Genomic DNA, 22,869 nt, shown 5'->3' on the forward strand with positions numbered 1-22,869 from the left:
TTTTCCTGATGTTAGAGGAAAAGCTTTCAGTCTTTCACCATTGAATATGATGTTCTCTGTGGATTTCTATATATGGCTTTTATTTTGTTGAAGTAGCTTCCTTTTACTCTGAGGGTTTTCTAGTGTTTTTAACATGAAAGCATGTTTAGTTTCGTCAAACGCTTTTTCTGCATCCATCGAGACGATCATGTGTTTTTTTCCTTCATTCTGTTAATGTGGTTTATTACGTGGATTCATTTTCATATATTGAAACATCCTTGCATTCCAGAAATTAATCCAACTTAAAAATGATGTATATCCTTTTAATATTCTTCTGGATTTGGTTTGTTAGTATTTATTATTTATAATGATACTATTTATAATATTTATTATTGAGGATTTTTGTATCAATATTTGTCAAAGATATTGACCTGTAGTTTTCTTTTCTCTTAGTGTCTTTGGCTTTGATATCAGGGTAGTGCTAACCACATAGGATGACTTTAGAAGTATTCTCTCCTCTTCAACTTTTGAGCGAGTTTGAAAAGAATTGGTGTTAGTTAATTGAAAAAAAGTCTTTGGGCCCAGGAATAAATTCAGCATAAAATAAATACAAATAAATATTTTTTAAAAATGTGAAAAAGTTTTCTTACTAAAAAAATTAAAAATGAAGCAAGTACATCACTTATCACTTTATTTCTAAAAAGTTTTTTTAACCTACTAGTAAGCATGAACAAATTGTTAGAATTAAAATGACTCGTGTTAATTTTCTTCATTGTAAATTTTCTGACATAATTATATGATGCCGTCATGTATGACATCTTTTATGAAAAAAATGGTCATTTTTTGTAGTATTTGAGAATATTATGAATTTTCCCAGTGGTCTCTGACAAAACTCTGATATGCAAAGTTATCTTTTCAACATATATGTCTTTACCAAATTAACAAACTCTGTCAGGTGCTAATTAATCAACTACTTTTCATATGATTCAGGTTCTCCATCACCGACTTCCTTAACCATCAGGAAATTCTACAACTTCTGCAAAATTAACAATTTTACCTTACACTCTATTTATCTCATGTGGTTTAAAACATCCAAAAATCATTGATAAACTGACCCTGCCCAAACTAAACCATGGTGAATTATAAAAGATGGTCACTGTTAAGTGGAGAGGGATTTCAGGTTGAACTTAATTTTATAAATGGTCAATTTATTACGGTGTATTGTCCTGTTATGTATTTTATTTCTTTTTTAAAGAAATGATAGTTGAGGGCACTTAGATAATAAGAAGTTGAGAAAATAAGGAACTCATATACTCTGTAAGCTTCAAATGTTTTCAAGCATAAGATACAATAAGAACTAAAAGTAAGAAATGGCAGAGGAAATAGAGATAAGGGGATGAAATTGCAAAACTGAATCTATAATAATATCTCAATGGCTACCGTTGTAGTGCCAAGAAAGTGGTGAAGTCAAAGAATTCATAAAGATGATAATAAACACACTACAAAGGAAAGAAACTGAAATTTTTATAGAGAGGATTTTTACAATGATATGACAGATAGAGAACAGGGAAGAGAAGTTGGAGTGAGAGACTATCTGCTTCTTAAATTATTTCCACTGTAGAGAACAAAAAACCAATTTGCTGAAATCTTTATTCCCCTCTATGACCCTATCTTTACCTGCAAAATCTCAGCCCTGAATCGATGTCAGAGTCGAGATTTTCCATCTCTGGGGAACAGAGCAATTAAGCTCATCTGAAACCTCAAGTGCCCAAGCTGTGAAATATGGCCGACCATCCATTCTCACAGAGGAGCCAACTGGAGGTAGGATTTTTGGTTCTGAATTCAGCTAAACATCTTCAAAGAATTGTACCTGGTCTTCCTTATCCAGGGCTATCAGTGAAGTGCTGGCTGGCTTTCAGAGAAGAGCAATTCACAGTCAGCTGGGACATTTTCTGTTGAGCTCTCTAGAGAAGGCTGTGGGGTTTGTCAGTAAGAGATGATTTCTATAAGAGTTATATTTTTTTTATTTTATTCAGAGGTTTATAAAGAAATTTACATGATAAGTATTATTATCAAGAAAAATGGTTGTGTATTCCTTGGTCATTTAAGCAAAATCTTCCTCTCAGAGCCTACCCATAGACAAAGCCAAGATTTAATCTGCAAGAGTCTGCCAGGCACTCTGTGGTCCATGGGAATCCCTCAAGTTGGCAGCCTGTTCCCTTGTGTCCTGTGCTGGTGTTCAATCTTCCATCTCTTCAGGGTACCACTAGACAGAGGCCTATCAGATCCTCAAGGGACTTGACATTTGAGAAATGTACTTTTCATTATCTTTATACATCTACACTTTTCAAAAAACTCTCAGCATGTCCAGTAATTGTGCAGCAGTATACCCAACAGTAAGGTTCTCACCATTGAAAGTTGAAACAAATAAATTTTGAAAAGGAAAAAGTGATCTTTGCAATTTTGTACAGATTAACACTGTAAGTAATATACTTTATATATTACCAATTTTGAGATTATTTGTATTTAAAAATACTGCTTCAAAACCTTAAATCATTGTAAGTGGTAGAGTCTGATATCTGCTTTGGCTGAACCATTGTATACAATGTCAGCCATAATTCCTCTATTCCAATATAATCTTATATGTGGGTGGTAATGGTTAGTTCTTATAGATTGTTTGAACACATGCATATCACAAAATACAAGTGGCCATTAAAAATTAAAATGTTCACCAAATACAAGATTATCTGATACCCAAAAAAAGAAAACATTACTGTAACATTAAGGCTACAACTGTGAAAAAGGAAGCCAAGATACACTCAAGTCAAGCTTTTGTTCAAAAGTTAATTGGCTCCTCTTTGAAACTTTATCATGTTTATTATGTAAGCAAGATACTTTCAGAGACTAGAATATAGAAAGTGCTTATTGGTAAGTTAACATTGTGATCATTTATTTTGTAAATGTTAATATGAGAGATGTAATTCATTTTCTACTATATTCAGATTTTCAAGTTCTGCTAAATCTAAGGCCACATTACTGGCAAGTTGGGATACCTCTAGTCATATGAAAAACATGAATCCTACACGGAAGCATATAAACTCTCTATTCATCAGGATCTAAATTCTAAAACATTCTAAGCTTTTGGAAGAAACCAATCATATTCCAAATTTACAGTAAGGCTGCATGTGCCATACAAGATCCTATAGGAAGAGAAATCCAGATTTTAAATAGAGGAGATTGTGCACAAAAATAAAGTACCTTTTCAAGTCTGAAAGGGGATTTCAAGAAAGAAGGGATTCTCAGAACATGTGGGAAGTGGTAAATAACTTAGCAAGGGCTCTCTAAAGGAAAACATATTGTGGACAAAAGAGCTTCACATGCAGAGAGCTAAAATGGCATCTCTGGAATCCTAACACTGAAACAGATGCAGAACTACTTTTTCCTAAAATTTAAAATGCATCTTATCCTCCAAACAAATACCACCTCCCTGCCTTGTGGCTTACCTGGGCATGGTGACGTGTTGGAATCATTTTTCTAATTCATTGGCTCTTAAACTTGATGGGCTCCAGAAGCACCTGGAGGCCTTGTTGAAACCCAGACTGTTGGGCCCTCAGAGTTTCCAGTTTAGCAGGTCTGCAGCAGCACCTGAGAATTTGCATTTCTACCCAGTTCCCAGGTGATGCTGATGCTGCTGGTCCAGGGACCCCACTTTGAGAACCACAGCCTAATTTAGACCCTATATATGGTTACCAAATCAATTATTTCATCCTTTGGCTGCCATTTTTCCTTTATCACATCAAAACCTTAGCTCCGAATCTCCTCATCTAGCAATGGGTATACTTGGAGAGTTTAACAGCTGGTCCTCTCTTCCGGCTCAGTTCTCCCTCTTCCTCTCAATACTACATTCTCTTGCCAGGTAATTGTTCCTTAAACATCAGTGCATCATAGATCTTCCTTGCTCAAAAACTCATGTCTCTTATGCTGAGCACAAGACATTTTAAATTCTCTACTTGGCTCATAAGGTCTTTAATAGCCTTACTTTAATAGCAAAATGCAGACACCCTGTTCCCTACTCTGCCTGCTATAAAGGAGTATGTGAGGATTACATAAGATACAGTCAGTTCTTGTTATGCACAGTGTGACATTCTATAAAGTCACTGGGAACACTGAATCAGTGAATATGACCCACTGCTCCTACGGGAAATGCAGTGTTAGGTTCCTGCAAGCCTTAGTCACATTTTCTTCAACTGATCAATACATAGCCTTGTTCTCTGTGTGTTTCTCTTTAAAGTCACCTTATTTAATATATAGTTGATATATTAACATTGAACTTAGACTAACAGCACTGTACCTCGTGTCTCAAAGAAGCTTGTTGAACACACATACTTTCTCCATAAAGGCATGTCACAGCCTCTTGCCCTGAGGAACACCAGGGAACATTGCAGCACTACACACGGAGGACATATTAAACAGCCAAGTCACCAACACAGGCACAAAAAGATAGCAAATGAGGCACTAAACGGACTGCAAGAAGGACACTTGTTTACAGCATGGGCTGAAACAACAGGGCAGAGCGTCACCTTGTTCCCCTCAACTGGGAACGTGTACTTCGAGTGAATCAAATATTTCACCACTTTGCGCTTATCTGCAAATGGACAAGAAAGCCCTGTGAGTGTTGATTTGGGGGCTGCCAGTACATTTTAGCTAGTAGGCAATTGTGCAGACACAGAATCCACAAATAATGAGGATCAACTATATTATGAAAACACGTTTTCAAAACCAGAGTATTGTTCAGATATAAGAGCAATAATGATAACCCCACAGCTAACATGTTAATGCCTACTATGCGCCAGGAGCTCTTCTAAACACTTTACATAAGTTAATGCATTTATATCTCACTAAAACCCTGTGAGACAGGAGTTCTCAGTAGCCCCATTTTATAGATGAGGAAACTAAGGCTCAGAGAGTAAATACTTTGCACAAGTTCCCCAGTTAAAAGTGGGATCACTGGGATTGGTGTCCAGACAAACTGGTCCAAATCTCACAGCCTCAACCACTATGGTAGGAACGTGAGCGAATTTTCTACCACTCCCCAAAAAACCCCTTCTGCTCCAGCCAGAGTTGTCTCCCACATACTTATTCACTCATGAAACATTTTCTGAGTGCCCCCAAGGTATCAGGTACTGTGTTTAGATACTGGAGGGACAAATAGAATGTCAACGCAAATAATCCATAAAAAATCTATAAAACCTAATTGGGGTGAGTTTATTATGAGTCAACCTTTGATGACCATATAGCCCGGGAGAATCTTTTCACAAAGAAATGGAGCACTCCAAATAAGTGGGGTGTACAGAGTGGTTATATGCCACCAAAGAGCATGTACCACATGTGATTGCAATATCTCTTTTACAATAGCCACGACATTGACCTGTTGGCACCTGGATTGATGAACACTGTGGATATCAGATGTGCTGTCTCCATGGGCGTGGCTGTTGTCTCAAGTTGGGTTGTCACAGGATGAGCACAGCAATCAAATCCTAGACTAGGGAGAAATGTTTATCCTTAAGGAAATGTCAATGTGGTGAAGTGGCATTTACATCTTAAGGGCATTGCTTTTGTCTTTGGGACACGTTAATTGCTTAAAGCGGATATCTGGATGAACAGAAGCTACAGGCCCCTTTTGGGGAAAAAAAAACAAGGTCAGGCCCAATTAGTTTTACACCAAATGGCTTCCTCATATGCTCCAATATATCCTATTGCTTGCCATTTATTTATCGTTTTCCCCCTTTTGATCTATAATCTTTTGATAGAAAACATTGATGATCAAAATATTGTCCCTTGGTGCCAGGGTGCTTGCCTTCTTCCCTGGGTTTATCATGTCCCTGGGTGCCAGGCTTTTTTTTTATCTCATCTATTTGTCTAGTTGTCCACGTTATGGGGAATTAGTCGGATATTGTGGACAAGCAAAGAGGTATATATATATATAAAAATAGAGAAAGTATTTCATGGGTTTTGGATAATTTTAGGTTGTTGCACAAACATTGCATATGCGCCTTTTTAAAAATACTATAGCCCCTTGTGTACATTGTGCACAATTATAGAACAAGTACGGTAACAATGATAATAATTTAACATTTTTTTAAAAGATTAGTTTACAATGAGATTTTAGGCATAGTCCTTATCAGAGAAGGATATTTGTCCAAGGTTATAAGATTGATTGGCCATCTCAAGTCGCCGAGCCATCATTACTCTATTTTGCATGACAGTCTTACAGCACTGAGTAAAGAAAACAACAATCAGTTTGAATATTATGATTAGTACAAGAATTCCAAGATGTAATAGAAATAGGACTTGCAATCCAGATCGAAAAAGGGAACCAATACCAGAAGGGAGCTCATGGTGCTCAGGGCAAGCTACCCCAGGAGGCACCACTCTGGTATGTGGATTATTTCGAGCTGAAGACAATAAGGACTCAGAGAACTCAGGAAGAATATTTGAATTTCCCCTCCCAAACTGCCTAAAGAATTTAAAACAAAAGATCTGTTTCAAGAAGGAGTTATTATCATGATGGCTGTAAAGATAATGTAGGATAGAGGTTACAATAGGAAAGGCACCAAGTCTCTTTTATCAAAAACTCTATCTCTCCCTGACCACATTATCTATAGATGACCCTGAGAAGAGTTGTCAGGCAAACATTTGCATTTCTATCTCCATGTGAGTTGTCTTCTTACCCTCTGAGGTCCCAGACCACTACCCATCCCCAACACCTTCCTCACCTTTAGCTGCAATACTTAAGTGGACAGCTTAGACAGAGGGACGAGTTGCTCATTTCTGAGTTTCTCCCATGTATACATGTTATTAAACTTGGTTTTATTTTCTCCTGCTAACCTGTCTGGTTAATTATTTGGCCAGCCATAAGAACCTTAAAGAAAATGGCAGAGGGAGATTCTCTCTCTCTCCCGACAGTTTTGGCGCCCAAAGTGGGGCCACACTGGCTGGCAAATTGCCTTCTCTGGCTGGAAGAACTGCCTTCTCCCTGGACTATTGCAGATGATGAGATACGGGAATGCCTGATGAAAGCCGGCGGAAGGTAAGACTTCTTACCACGTCAGCCACCAGGAATCTCTATCTGTGGAGTCTGGTGGAAGGAAGCGGTGAGAATTTTTTTCTCTTTCTAAATTTAGATTGGCAGGAGAAAATATTTGGGAAACTAGTTTCTTGTGCTTTTAATGACGTTGGTAAATTTGGTAGAGTACTCTTGGTTTTGATCTTGATCACTTTTCCTCCCAGAGATAGTCTCTGTTTTTCTCTTTTGTGTCTGTCTTTTGTATCATGTGTGATAAGAAGGAAATACCTTAGGGTAGAACGCAGGCATAGGCTCTATAAGCCTGCTCTCTGGGCCGTCCCCACAGACTGGTGAGTTTGCAAGTCTCACCAGACTGGCGTCTATTAAGACAAACTTTGCTGTGGGTTAATATGCACATGAAGTGAAGGCCATTGCCAAGGACATCTTGGAAGCCAAAATGGCCGCAAATTTGGTGGGCACGAGTCGAGCAGTTAAGAGCCATTAGGGCACTTGCCACTTTCAGAAGACTCCCATGACAGGATAAGTTGGGTCACGGAATGGGGTAGATGACTCAGGTCCCTCGCCAACTCCAAGAAAATGTCCGTGCAATGGCAAGGTACTCTGTAAAGCACACAGTCCCTAACCCCATGGCACTTCCCCCCCAGGTATTATTCTGGCTCCAAGAGACCTAAGGAGTGGCTAAAGCTGTCATTGTGCACATAAGAAAAAAACCGGATGAGGTTTTCTCTTCTGTCTTGTTCTGTGTCCTGAGAAAACTTGGCTTTGTGACCAGTGAGAATCTTCTCCTTGGTCTCCACCATACAGAAGGTGCATTTACCAGCGTGCCCCTTGGTGGCCAGTCGAGTAGGCTGGGGTTCTGAACTGTCTCTTTGTCTGGCTGTGCCAACCTTTCTGAGGAGTTTGTCATAAAGGGCCCAGTCCATAAGGGCTTTTGTTGTCTTAACCTTCGTTGCTTGTTAGTGCTGGAAAAATCACATCCCAATATCACCTGCCCCGTGTCACAGATTAGCGGCTCTGTGACTGGAGGCGTCCCACACTATTGTGGGAGACCTGAGACACCGTTTTCACTACACCATCCTTACCGCCTGTGCAATGAAGGTCTTTATTTTCTCTGAATATATTTGGGAGTGAATTCTGTGGATCATGGGGGCTACATCATCTGCGCCCTCACCAGGGATGCCTCTTGCGTCCAAGGTAAAGATTTACTCTAAGCGTGGAAAGTTACTTCTAGATCTTTCCTTAAAAAGGCTTATTGGATTGAGTCACTATTAGAATAAATATACAAATGAAGATCCTACTCATCAATGGCCAGACACAGATCCTTTGAGTTAGGAAAATTTCTAAATTGGGGGACAAAAGAATGTTTTCAGAGCTCTCACACAATTGTTTAATTGGTACACAAAAATGGGCCAGAAAAAGGAAGGGAAAAATTTGAATAGCCTTAAGACCTCGACTCAGGCTACAATTGAATTAAGAACATGTAAAAGTGTAAATATTGATAAGATTATAAAGGTTGGAAAGTTTGAGCTAATTTTATATAAAGAGGTTACATCAACTTTGCCTGAGTATGTTTTAAAATGTGTGGCTGGGGGGCCGGCCCCGTGGCTCAGCGGTTAATTGCGCACTCTCCGCTTCCGGCAGCCGGGGTTCGGTTCCCGGGTGCACACCGAGGCACCGCTTCTCTGCCCATGCTGACGCAGCGTCCCACATACAGCAACTAGAAGGATGTGCAACTATGACATACAACTGTCTGCTGGGGCTTTGGGGAAAAAAAGAAGGAGGACTGGCAATAGATGTTAGCTCAGAGCCGGTCTTCCTCAGGAAAAAGAGGCGGATTAGTATGGATGTTAGCTCAAGGCTGATCTTCCTCAGAAAAATAAATAAATAAAATATAAAATAAAATAAAATAAATAAAATAAAATAAAATAATAAAATAAAATAAAATAAATAAAATAAAATAAAATGTCTGACTGGGAATGCTTCCCTTGTTCAAAATTATAAGACCAAGACCTATTGATAAAAATCTTAATGATAACTATGTTTAAAGGTATAAGAGTTGATGAAATTTTGTAGAAAAAACCGATGTTATTTCTGTTACAGAACTGGTTAACAAAAATAGTAATTTAAATGATGGCTAATTTTATCTGAAGTCTTATGAAGTCTTGTAGGCAATCTAAATAATTATTGGGAATAAGTAAATAATTGTGAAAAAGATGAATGTTGGATGAACTTTAAACAATAATTTTGTCTTATGGTGGTTACAGCTTCCAAACTCTTTTTGGTGACTTAAAACTTTAGAGTTTTGCTAAATTTTATGATAAAAATACTCTGTGTCATCATTTCCAAACAACATAATATGTTAGACATTGATTGCTAAATGTACATTTGTCTACTTTTGGCTTTTCATTACAGGAAAACTAAAAGGTGTTTTGGGTCTATTGGTAAACATGTGTTTTATTAAAAGTTGTACTATAAAGTAACATATTTCTAGAAGTTATGAAGTGTTTATAAATTTTCCAAGCCACAAGATACCAATGTAAAAGAATGTTTATAATTGTTTACTTAGTTTTTACTTACAAATTAAGGTTTCTAAAGGTTAAAATTTCTAATTAATATATGTGATTGAGGCTACTAAAAATTAAGAAAAATATATCTGTGTACAGGGAAAATAAGATATATAAAAAAGGTACAAAGAATGAAAATACTTTGATTAAGAAAGGTAAATTTGTCCTCAAGTACTAGGAGGGAAAAGAAAGATATAAGACAAATTCTGAAGGTAAAAAGGAAGTTATAGAAAGTTTATGGAAGAGGAATTCTGGAAAAAGAGTTTTATGCATGGTCAAGTTGGCTAAGATTAAAAGGAATTTAATTAAGTAAATGAGTTTTAATAGCAGAAGTAAGCTGGTGCAAAATTAAAATTTGGTCTTCTGTCTCTTAAAAGGATAATTTGCTTAAACATGATAAAGAGGATACAAAAGATTTTTCTTTACCTCTGAGTAAGTCTACCTAAAAGACAGAAAATCTATGTTTTGTTAAAATAATTTCCTGTGTTCAAAAGACTGAGGTCTCTCTATTGAGGCTTTTTGGACTGTTAATGCTCTGTTTGCTTTAACTTTTTATATTTTTGACAAGATCCCCAAAATTCATATCATAAATAAAGTCTTTTTTTTTACTTTTTTTTCTTTGAGAATTTTCAAAGTGCCCTGGAATTTCTCAAAGATATTTGCTCTCTTCCTATAAGGAGGAAGATACTAAACTTACGGGGTTTATTCAGTATGTTAAACTATGTGAAAAGCATTGTCAGACAAGTGATGATAAGTCTGCTTAGGTGGTATTATGTGGGTAAATGTTATTGACAAAGGTGTTTTAAAATTGTATAACATTACTGAAATTCTGATCTGTCCTGGTTATCAGTCATAATTCTGGTTATTATTATTTTAAAGTGTTGTATGTCACAGAATTAACCAAATTTCTCTGTCAATTGTCATTTTTGAGGTCTTGTTTACAGACATTTCTTGGCTCTAATGCTTTTGCAAAATATGTTTCAACTTCAAAAAAATTCATAGAAAGGACTCTGACATTTATACTGTAACACAGGTTTCTAACAAACTTTCTGATCATAAAGCTTAACTTGGTAAAAAAATTACAGAAATCCGATGGAGAGACTGATAACTTCATGAAGCTGCTAACAAAAAGAGTGGGATCAAGAATGGATTACACAGGACTGAATGAACTGATAAGGATGATTATAATTTTTATGATTTTTCATTTGAAGTATTGCTGAATTTTTAATATTTTGTTTTTTCAGATTTAAGGAAAACTTTTTCTCTTTTCTCCTGAGCTAGCTATGACTTATAGCAATTTGGTAAATGATACTTTTGCAAGTAAAATGGAAATATTTATCTTTTTCTCTCTACCTGATCCCTCCAGGATTTGGAAACTCTAAGTAAGTTAGTATTGTTGTTTTCATGGCAATATAGTTATTTGCATAAGTTCAATAAGACTCTGTTCTCCTTATAACGGGACACAATTGGAAACACTGGTTATATTACCAAGGTGGTGACTGGAACATCATATTTGTGATATAACCATACAGCTTTTGAGGAATGAAGATTGGATTTTATAGAGTAAAGCCACGTGGAAATATTGGCTTTGTACCTTATGTTCCAAGCAGCACTTACCAGGATAAGTAAAGAATGTCACTTATCTGGCAGGTACAAGGAACCTCGAAATATTTTGGGGGAACCTTGGAAGAGGGGAATTCACCCAAATCTGTAGGTATTGCAGGCAAAGTGATGACAAAGTCCTTGGCTTGGCTTTCTTGGCCTCGAGAGGCCTTTGAAGTTCAATGTGAGATTCCTTATAAAAAGTTCCAGCAAAGCAGATTTAAAAGAGCCTATGTGATCAATTGCTATTCTTGCTGTACTTATGTAAATAATTGTGCCAACTCTATTGGAACTAGACTTATTTTGCAAACTAGTTAGCTTTAATTTGGCTATCTTAATAAAAATGAGGGTGATTTTAGAGGGGAAAATTATATTTCAGTAAAACTATAGTATACATTTGCGGATATTAGATCCTAGTTTTTTAAATTGTCTTTTGAGGTTTTTATTTTATATCTGTTGACTGGATTGGATCCTGATTTCTTCTAGTCTCCTGAAATATCTGGCTACAGATCTCCAAACTAATGTTTTTCATTTTTTTCCCATTGTTTTCATTTGGAATCACTGAAAACTGAACCTACCCTTTTTCCTGAAGCCTTACAAACTGAAGCTGATGGACTTGATATAAACTTAAGAGATGACCCGATGACATCATCAGAGACATTTTAAACTGCAAAAGATGCTTTGATGCTGACATCTAAAAATCTTCTTAACTGGCCCTCCCCTAAACTCAGAAACTGCTTTACAACTTGCTCCAACCATTAACCTTGTTTTTCTTTCGTTTACATAGAAATGCTTCTATTAAATACTTGATTGCTTGCTTCCACAATATAGGCATAACCTTGAGAGCCCACCTGCATCACCACCTTCTAAAATGAATTTAATTGAACTGATCTATTATCAGGACTAAGAAATGTGTTCAGTGAGATGAAACAATCTACCAACTCAGCGTCTGGACTATGAAACTTCTTTAAGTTTCAAAAGGACTGTGAAACCTCTAGGGAAGTTTCAGATGAGGGAACTGATGGTGCCCAGGGCAAGCTACCCCAGGAGGCACCACTCTGGTATGTGGATTATTTCGAGCTGAAGACAATAAGGACTCAGAGAACTCAGGAAGAATATTTGAGTTTCCCCTCCCAAACTGCCTGAAGAATTTAAAACAAAAGATCTGTTTCAAGAAGGAGTTATTATCATGATGGCTGTAAAGATAATGTAGGATAGAGGTTACAATAGAAAAGGCACCAAGCCTCTTTTATCAAAAACTCTATCTCTCCCTGACCACATTATCTATAGATGACCCTGAGAAGAGTTGCCATGCAAACATTTGCATTTCTATCTCCATGTGAGTTGTCTTCTTGCCCTCTGAGGTCCCAGACCACTACCCATCCCTGACACCTTCCTCACCTTTAGCTACAATACTTAAGCGGACAGCTTAGACAGAGGGACGAGTTGCTCATTTCTGAGTTTCTCCCATGTATACATGTTATTATTAAACTTGGTATTATTTTCTCCTGCTAACCTGTCTGGTTAATTATTTGGCCAGCCATAAGAACCTTAAGGAAAAGGGCAGAGGGAGATTCTCCCGACAGAGCTGACCAAAAAAATCAAGGCTGGGTGTAGGATCGCTTAGGGCATTCACTTGTTTTTTTCATGTGCTTTAGTAGAGATGACACATTGGAAGACTGGTCAGGTATAAAAACACAGCATTCGGTTTGAATGATCGCACATGTACCACCTTGGGATGCTGTAAGAATATCTAAGGCCATTCTATTTTGAAGGACAGCTATTCTCATTAAAGACATTTCAGTATTTAATAAAACTCTTGTTACCTGACTATCATTAAGGGCTTGTAGAGTAAATTTTGTCAGAGCCTGTCTATGAGATATGACATCTTCTAGCCCCAAGGAAGGAGCAAATATAGCTGCTAGGTGGTCATACTAGTGGAATACTGAACCAGCCCCTCTGTCCTTAAGGAGAAGCAGATTGGCAACAGATATTAGATCTGGGCGAATCTTTCCCTGTATCCAAAAGAAGACCAGAGTGCAGCACCCTAACCATCCTGGTGACAGCCAAAGCCAGAGGTTTGTTCCACATAACCACTGAGTTCAATTAGGAGCCGTTTAATACAAGCTTGGTCTTCGAGACCAGTCTGTACCAAACCAATCACTTTTTTTAAGTATAATAGTATTCTGACATGACTCAGGGGGGTATCCAGCCTATCTTTCAAGTGTAATTTGGTAGATTTTGTTTGGAATGATTTCTCTGCTCCCAACATAAAGGTGCTGGTATGTTTAAAGTTCCAAGGCTAGAAGTAAGCCAAACATATCCATCCCAAATTTGTGTGAAACTTTCCGTAGTTTTTACTGTAATGTCTGGTTTCTTTTGTTTATCTGCAATTTGTTGGGATAACTGGGTGGTTTGAGTAACAGAAAAAGAATAACCGTAACCTGTATTATTAATGGTACGGGCTATTGGCCCATACCATTGGCCCATACCATATCCATTTCAGGATCATAATTACTAATATCAGACAAAGTGCAAACATTAGAACTAGCTCTTTCTATCACAATAAATTGATTTAGAGCTTTCCAATCCGTGCCTTGAAAGAGAGAGACCCACCAAGGCAACCCAGAGGTCTTAGAAAGTGGAAGTTGGCTACATATCCAACAAGTGGACGGATTTTTGTATATAGCAAAGGAATGAGCCCATTGCAGAAAAATATTGCCATCAGAGGTCCATTGAGATGTAGTTTGGAAAACAAACATAGCATTAGAAAAACTTTACATGGCATTTTTTTTTTGGTAATTAACAAAAGGTTTTGTAATTAGGTTCTAATCTATCTTATAAAGTTGAAGGGTAAAGTATTGGTGTAGGAAAACGGTAAGGCAATATAGATATTGATTATTTTAGCAATTACATAAAGCTTAAACTTTACGAGGGTTTACATGAGGAGATATAAAGTTAGGAATACAGGCCTGGTCCGGAGTCTTGGGACAGCTGTCTACAACAGATGTTGTCTTCTTCTCATCCTGGTTTGGAAATATTCATCTTGGTCAGTCGAAGTCAGGTGTCAGAGACTACAGTTGAAGTCCATTCAGGTGGAGAAGCCTTTTATAAATGAGAAATGTGAGGCCATGAATCTACACCTTTAAATTTTGCAGCACATGGCTTGGTTAAAAACACCTGATATGGTCCTTTCCAACGGGGCTGCAAAGAGTCATTTATCAGATGTCTTTTCCAATAAACAAAATCTCCAGGTTGTACTCCATGATCCTTAAGGTCTTATTCTCCTGGGAGCTTAATGTGAAATGAATTAGCTACCAATTTCTCGTTTCTTTTAGGAGCCACAATGAGACCTTGACAATAATGTAAAATATCTCCTTTAAGTAAAGTTGGTTCATACATTACGTCGTCTAATTGCATAGGTCGTCCAGTTATTATTTCAAAAGGAGACAGTCGATGTTTACCAAAGAGCGTAGATCTAAGATTGAGGAGCACTAGCAGAAGAGCATTTGGCCATGAGAGACTAAAAAGCTTTCTGAAAGCTTTGCCAATTGAATTTTGATGGTGCCATTAGTTCTTTCCATCAATCCTGAGGATTGGGGATGGTAAGTGCAGTGAAAATGCTGCATTATTGGGCAAATATTACAAACAGATTTAATTATTTGTCCAGTGAAATAAGTTCCCTGGTCACTATGTAACTCGGTAGTCATTCCCCAAACAGGAATTATTCTAATAGTAATTTTCCTACTGTTAGAGCCGTTGCTCTTCTGCAAGGAAAGGCCTTAAGCCAATGTGAGAACATACAGATAATTACCAAGATGTATTTATATCCTTGAGATGGTGGCATTTGGACAAAGTCCACTTACCATACCTCAAAGGGTCCCTTAGGAAGGTGAAAGTGGCCTTGTGACCCATGAAGTGGTTTCCCTGGATTATATTTTGGGCATATAACACAAGGAGTATAAGCTTTATGGGCCACTGTGGGAAAGAGTTTCCTAAAGTATTGTTTTGCCCATAAAATCATCTTTTCAAGTGCCCAGTGGGTTAGTTGGTGTTTATGCTGGAGCAGGGGCAATTGTGCTCCAACAGGTACTGTGGGTTTCCTATTGGGCCCAAACCACATCTGTGAGGGGGTGTCAAAAATTCGCCCTTTTGACTGCCATATCTGTTTTTCTTCTTCCATAGCCACTTCTTTGGCCTGTAGAAGGAAGTCTTTTACTGAGTTAGCAGAGTTAATAGGAAGCAGCAGGCATTCTCGAGGCTGGGTAGGGCAAGCCTTCAAGGCTGCTTGTTTAGGAGCTGCATCAGCAAGCTAGTTTACTGTAGCTTCTAAAGTATCAGATTTGGAATGCCCTGGCATTTTAATAATCGCTAGTTGTCTCGGTAGCTGTATGGAATTTAATAATTTTGCAACCTGTTTCCTATTCTTCATAGGCTGACCTGAAGAGGTTAAAAGTCCTCGTTGTTTCCACAGCATTCCCAAATCACGTGTTACTCTCAAAGCATGACGGCTCTCAGTGTAGATACTTGCTACCTGGTCTCTGGCCAATTGACAAACTCGAGTTAAAGCAATTAACTCAGCTTGCTGTGCTGACTTTAACTCTGGTAAATAAGAACTCTCGATTATGTCTACTGAGGACGTTACTGCCTATCCAGCCTGATAATGTCCTTGTTCATCCTTTGAGTAAGATCCATCTGTAAACCAAATTAGATCAGCATTATCAATGGGAGTTTCTTGCAAATCATTCCTAGGAGTAAGTAGATAATTAATTAATAAAACACACTCGTGGGCAACTTCTTGTGATGCTGGAAGTAAAGTTGCAGGGTTAAGATAATTACACCGAGCTAAGGTAATATTAGGAGCAGAGACCAACAGAACTTCATAGGAGGCTAGCCGGCTGACAGAGTAATGCTGAGTGTGATGAGAATTTAGGAGAGATTTGACTGAGTGAAGAAGATAGATAGCCAAAGGAATCCCCATCACTATTTCTTCAGTGGTCTTGCATAAGAACGCTGTTGCTGAAATGGCTCTAATACAAGGTGGAAGCCCTTTTGCCACTGAATCTAACTGCTGACTATAATACCCTATAGGTCGCTGTTGACCTCCGTGTTTTTGAGTTAAGATACCTAAGGCATTTCCTTTATCTTCATGTAGGAAGAGGAATAATGGCAAGCTGTAATTAGGATGTCCTAAGGCTGGTACTTGGGCCAAAACAGACTTGAAGGTAGTTACTGCCTTCTCTCCTTCTGGTGTCCATTCAATTAAATCAGGCTGGTCAGACTTAGTAACATATGTAAGGGCTGGGTAATAAGTGAAATGTTAGGTACCCAGTTCCTGCAATATCCAGTTAGTCCTAGGAATCCTCTTAACTGTTTGTCTTAGGGAGAGTAAAAGCCAGGATTCTTTTAATCCTTTCAGAATCAATCAACAGTCCATCTTTAGATATCAAGTGTATTAGATATTTTACAATAGGCAGGCAAAAATGTAATTTGTCCTTGGACACTTTATGCCCTTTAGATGCTAGCTGTTGCAATAGATAAATTGTGCCCTTCTGAGAACCCAACTTAGTGTTTGAACACAAGAACAAATCATCCACATATTGAATTAAAGTGGAGTCATTAGGGAATTCTGTATTCACTAAGTCAGCCTTGAGTATCCGGGAAAAATAAGTGGGGCTTTCAGTCTAGCCCTGTGGCAACACTGTCCTGGTATCCTGGCGATCTTCCCACGTGAAGGCAAAAAGATATTGACTATCCTTTTCCATGGGAATGCTAAAGAAAGCACTGCATAAATCAATGACTGAGCAATAGCAGCTGTTAGTTAGAATGGTTGAGAGCAAAGTGTGTGGGTTAGGATCCACAGGATGTCGGGGAATCACGATATTATTTATAGCTCTGAGATCTTGAACAAATCTCCCGCCTTTCCCATTCGGCTTTTTTACGGGCAAGATAGGTATATTACAGGGACTAGCACAAGGAAATATAAGTCTCTTTTCAAGAAATTCCTGAATGATAAGCCTCATCCCATTTAATGTTTCTGGTTTAAGTGGATATTGCCGAATATTAGGTAGAGGTTTAGAGTTGTCAACAGTCACCTTAATAGGAGTGGCTGATTTAATTTTCCCAATATCTGAAGAGGATGATGACCATAATTATCTAGACACTTGTAATAACAGGTCATCAGTTTTCTCTTCTTCTATTTGAGTCATTGATTTCACAGTCATCAACCTTTCAGCAATTACATTCTGGTCAGCATCCCGATTTTCTGAATCCAGAAGCATTTTGCCCTTTTGTGAAAAGGCAATATGGGCGTTGTATGCTTCTAAAAGATCTCGTCCAATCAAATGAATTGGAGCACATTTAACCAGAAGAAATGCATTTTTTCCTGTGATGGTTCTTAATTGAAAAATGATTGGTTCTGATTTAAAAACCTGCATTGGAAAATTCGAAACACTTACCATTTGAACTGTCTGTTTACTCCGAGGGAGAGGGCAATGAATAAGGGTAGGGCTGAGGACAGATAAGGTAGCCCCGGTATCTACTAGGGCCTTTAAAGTTTCCCCTCTAATAGTTATCTCAATTTTCCCTAAGGCATTTGTGAGGAGGAGGGGAAATGCCCTCTGGTAATCCTCTGAGCAGCCTAATTCCTGTTTATTGCTGTCACGCCCTAAGTCCCATTTGAGTTTCCGGCAGTGTCGTTTGAAATGACCAGGCTTTTTGCAATAGTAACAGACAAGGTCATTTCGTTTCTGGTTAGATTTGAAAAGGTTTGCTTTTGTTGGGGCACTAAGCTGTTGTAGCTGTATACTCATAAGCTTAGTGGCCTTTTTGTTTTCTGTAATGTTTTAGAGAGTTTATCTGTAATAGTGACAAGAGCACTAGTGTGCCTTAAAGTGCAATCCAGTTCATGTCTCTTAACTAACTTTGCTAATTCCTCATCTAATCCTTCTAAAAAAATTGAATTGAAAATTGAATCATTCTGGTGATCCTCAAAACTTTCAGGAGCCATCCCAGAGTGCTGTTTGAATGTTTTCTCAAGCCTTTCAAAATAATCAAAGATAGATTCCTCGGGTCTATGCTTACATTACTGGAATTTAGCACCATCTATCTTCCTGGAAAAAATTACTGGAATGGCTTTGTGTAAGTTTTGAGCGATATCCCTACACTCCTTAAGGCCATGAGGCTCATGCTTATGGAAATCCTCCAGGGGGTCTCCAATCTGCCTCTTTTATCCATTCATTTGTTTTGTTCTCAGACACCAGCAAATGCACAAGCTGATATAAATCTGAACATCCTGGTGCATATGTTCTAACAATTAAGTCAAATTCTCGAGCAAACCCTAAAGGATCTTGCAAAGGGTCTGGGAAGCCCTTTGTCAAATTCTTAAGTTCAGTTCTAGTCCAGAGAGTATACACAAGAGCAGGCTCACCTCTCCCAGTAACAGGTTTCTCCTTAAAGGGAGCCACTATAACTTTAGGTCTTTCAGTATCTGCCCCTGAGTGTTACTCCTTGTTTTCTCTAGGGGTGGAGGAGGAGGGAAAGGTGCAGGAGGAGGAGGAGATGAGCTCTGAGGTGCCGAAAGCGGTGGCGGTGGAGGAGGTAGAGGAGGTGAGGGGGGTGGACAGCTTCTGACTTCTTATCTCTCTTTAATTCAGAAAGAGTCTCTGTCAATTTACAGTTAGTCTCCTGTAAAGAAGTCATTTTACTATTATTACGCTTTGAAGCCTCTAAATGCCAAGCACATAAGCTTCTCTTTCTTTTGTTTTGGTTTTATTGCCGGCTTTTTCAACCTATGCACGCAAATACAGTAGTTTTCAGAAGTCAAACTTTCCCCATTTTGGCCATTTACGACCTAAGTCATCCTTGGTTAATCTCTCCCATTTAGTTAAATATTTGCAAGCATTGTTGCAGTATGCATTATACATGAAACCCGCTGCAGTCCCATGGGGGGTTGTCCTTCCGGGAGCCAGCTGGCTTTTGAAGCACGGCTTCCCATTTTCTTTTAGTTCTGTTTGTTTGTTTTTTATAAAGTCTGAACAACTTCTAGGAACTGTGTAGTGGGTCACAAGTGTGCTGCTTTGAGTGTTACTCCCCAAAGGAATGTCAGAATCACTCTCTTATGTGTCTCAGTTTCTCCCGCCGGCAGTCTTAAGACCACTGTCAGGGTTGGGAGTGTGGGTGACCAACCCTCAGGTGCATGTCCCCGGCTGAAGCTATAATTAATTAAGGTGAATGATAGTGGAACGCCCTATAGGACCACTACACGTTGTGAGGTTCACCTCTGACACTCCCACTGAGGTTTTTCAGTCACACAAATAATGCCTTTTTGGTCGGAAGGAACAATGTCCCTTTTCTTCAGAGCTGAACAAGTTCAGACTCTCATTTCTCTATCAAGCAGATTTGTTCAGACCTTATAAACATAATTATTTCCAATTTTAAATCCAAATTAAAAGGACAACCAACCCAGTTTACTCCAAGTTTCCCCTAAGCTCCCCTGGCCTAGGAAATTCCCCCTAGGTTTTTCTCTACCTAGGAAATGTACCAGTACCTTTCAAAGCCTTTAGTCTTAAGACCTTGAAACAGTTCAAATAAACTCTTGGACCATCAACTTAAAATAAGGAGGTCCAGGTTTCAGGAGAACTCACCAAGTTGACCTGAGGAATGCAGTGATCCGGATGGGGCTCAAAGGGCCCCTGCGGTACCAAGAACCGGTTCAGTGTAGATTCCAGGTGGTCTCCAGTGGGTTTCTCTGAAATCCTGCCACAACTATGCCATAAAGGTCGACACAAATAATCCATAACCAATCTATAAATCAAACTGGAGTGAGCTTATTATGAGCCAATCTATGAGGACCATATAGCCCAGGAGAGTCCTTTCACGAAGAAATGGAGCACTCCAAAGTAGTGGGGTGTACAGAGTGGTTATATACCATCAAAGAGCATGTACCACATGTGATTGCAATGTCCCTTTTACAATAGCCACGACATTGACCTGTCGGCACCTCGATTGACGGACACAGTGGGTATCAGGTCTGCTGTCTCCATGGGCGTGGCTGTTGTCTTGAGTTGGGTGGTCACAGGATGAACGCAGCAATCAAATCCTAGCCTAGGGAGAAATGCTTATCCTTAAGGAAATGTTATTGTGGGGGAAGTTGCATTTACATCTTAAGGGCATTGCTTTTGTTTTTGGGACATGTTAATTGCTTAAAGCGGATATACAATGGATGAACAGAGGCTACAGGCCCCTTTTGGAACAAAAAAAAACTAGGTCAGGCCCAATTAGTTTTACACCAAATGGCTTCCTCATATGCTCCAATGTATCCTACTGCTTGCCATTTATTTATCAAGAAGAAGGATAGTCTCAGCTTTAAGGAGCTCACTGTCTATGAGACATGACTAAAACAACAGTTATGGAAAAGTAGGTAAGTACAGGGTCCCAGAGTGGGTATATCAAATGGGGTCTCTAGATGGAGACCTCTCAGGAAAAGTCTCCAAGAGAAAGAAATATTTAACATGAGTTTAGATTAAGAAATAGGAATTAAGTTGATTAAAAAAGGGGATAGGAGGACAGAAGAAACAGATATAAAAAGACAGATATAAAGGATTCTAAATCTTTCAGAAAATGGGTGGTATTTTTAAGGCTGGAACAAAGCAAACATGTAGGACAGAGTGTGTTATGCGGGTAAAGATGAGGACAACAAGGGAAAGCCTGCGTGTCCAGCTCAGGAGTCTGAATGCTCTCTAGGCTGCTCTGAATAGTCATTGGAGGAGTCTAAGCAGATATCAGATTTAAGCAAATTTGGATTCTAGAAGGTAAGTCTGGAGGCATGGTGGAGGAAAGATTAGAAGAAATTAAAACTGGAAGTAAATGGAACTGTTGGGAGACTAGGCAGCAATCCAGATAAGATAATCCTTGGCTCAGAAATGGGGTCTGCAGGTGGAGGAGGCCAGGAGGTGGGAAGCAGTGCTGGGCTCCTGGAGGAGGAAACTGAGCTGCCTCTAGTCACGGGAAGACTGTGCATGTCATGGCCTCCCCACCCCCATGCACAAATGCCATGTTCTTTTCTACGTCTGTACCTTTCCTCTCTTCCCCCTTCTGAAATCCTCACTCTTTCTTCCCTCCACCTGCCCAAAAGTGATTCATTTGAGGACCTGATCTAGTCCATCTCTCCTAAGAAGCTGTCTTTAATTACAATTTCTCCATAGCATTGCCAATGTTTTTTAGGTTCTGTAATGTAACATACACTAAATACCTTGGCAGAATCAAATTACATCTTGCAAACCATGTCATGTATGTGGAGGAGCTTGGAACCTTATAATTCTTTGTATTTCCTTCAATACCTACCACAAATACCTTGCACATATAGGTGAATGGATGTCCAGTAAAGTTCAGTAAAGAAGAAGCACCGCTTTATAAGCTAAGAACTTTTATAAACTCAGTTATTCCTTTAGATCATCTGCTTAAACCATTTGTTTTTCTCCACAGGTCAACAGTGTTGCCCAGCACAAATGAATTTTACACCTTCTCAAACTCAATAGAGCAAAGATAGAAATTCATTCCCCCTGCAAACCTTACTGCCTCAGAGAAGCAAAAACAACGTGTGACATCTAATTCTTTCTTTACATTCTCATCTCAAATTGCAACTGGTTTCCAGATGCTAACTTGTTTTCATTGTTAAAACAGACAGAAAAAAATTTCCCATTATTTCTTTGTTTCTTTCTCTTTTTTTGTGAGGAAGATCAGCCCTGAGCTAACTTCCAATGTCAATCCTCCACTTTTTGCTGAGGAAGATTAACCCTAGGCTGACAACTGTGCCCATCTTCCTCTACTTTATATGGGATGCTGCCACAACATGGCTTGAACAAGCGGTGTGTAAGTGGGCACCCGGGATCCAAACCTAGGAACCTGAGACCACCGCAGTGGAGTGCGCGTACTTAACCGCTGCACCACGGGGCTGGCCCTTCGCTTTATTTCCACTTTCCAGAATAATCCTTAATATATTATGGTAAACTCCTTTGCAAAATGTCACTGATTTTCAATGTCAGTGCCTCCGCAAGGTTATCCTTGCATTGTCTCCCCTCCCAACCGCCTCTCATTTTGCCCTTACCCAGTCTCATGGGGTCAAAGTGTTTACTGAACACTAAGAATGAGCAGAGTCTGAGGGAGACTTCAAGGATGACAAAGCCATGTTTTCTGACCACAATCATCTCTCTCTTTCTCTCCTTTAGCCTCTGTTTTTCTTACTCTGGTTTCTACTTTAGTTGTTTACTTGTCTTGTGAATTGTTATTTTGTGGTTTATAATTACCATGTAAATTCATGTTACTGTTTGACTTAGAGTTTAAAAATAACTTACATTAAACAATGTTTTTTCCCAGCCCTTTGATGTGTCTAATACATTCCAATGTAATTCAAGTGGCTTTTTGTATTTACCTCTCCATCATTATTCCTTCAGAATTATGTTCACCCCACACTTTTGATCTGACCAACGCTGCTTTACTCTTTAAACTTTTCTATGCCAAGACTCACATGAGGAATCCCTCGAACACCATCAGCTAGGTGACCCCACATTCCTCACATCTGTTGCCTTGATTTGTTCCTAAACAAACATGTTTCTGAATCTAATAATAAATTGTACC

The 22,869-nt window shown here is 38.8% G+C and overlaps 1 protein-coding gene across 2 annotated transcripts in view; it reads left to right on the top strand.

Moving 5' to 3' along the window:
• LOC131401811 (ral guanine nucleotide dissociation stimulator-like) overlaps nucleotides 1-22,869 on the top strand; it is a 57,669-nt gene that overhangs the window by 22,911 nt on the left and 11,889 nt on the right. Inside the window, exon 10 of one of the 2 annotated variants that reach the window (XR_009217992.1) lies at nucleotides 2,106-2,283. The exons of the other annotated variant lie outside the window; for it this stretch is intronic. The gene's annotated coding sequence lies outside the window, so the exon portion shown is untranslated. Of the gene's footprint in view, nucleotides 1-2,105; nucleotides 2,284-22,869 lie in introns of those variants that run through there. 2 annotated transcript variants of the gene reach the window in all.

The sequence above is a fragment of the Diceros bicornis genome, assembly GCF_020826845.1.
Source record: "Diceros bicornis minor isolate mBicDic1 chromosome 2 unlocalized genomic scaffold, mDicBic1.mat.cur SUPER_2_unloc_6, whole genome shotgun sequence".
In the NCBI taxonomy this organism is placed as follows: domain Eukaryota; kingdom Metazoa; phylum Chordata; class Mammalia; order Perissodactyla; family Rhinocerotidae; genus Diceros; species Diceros bicornis.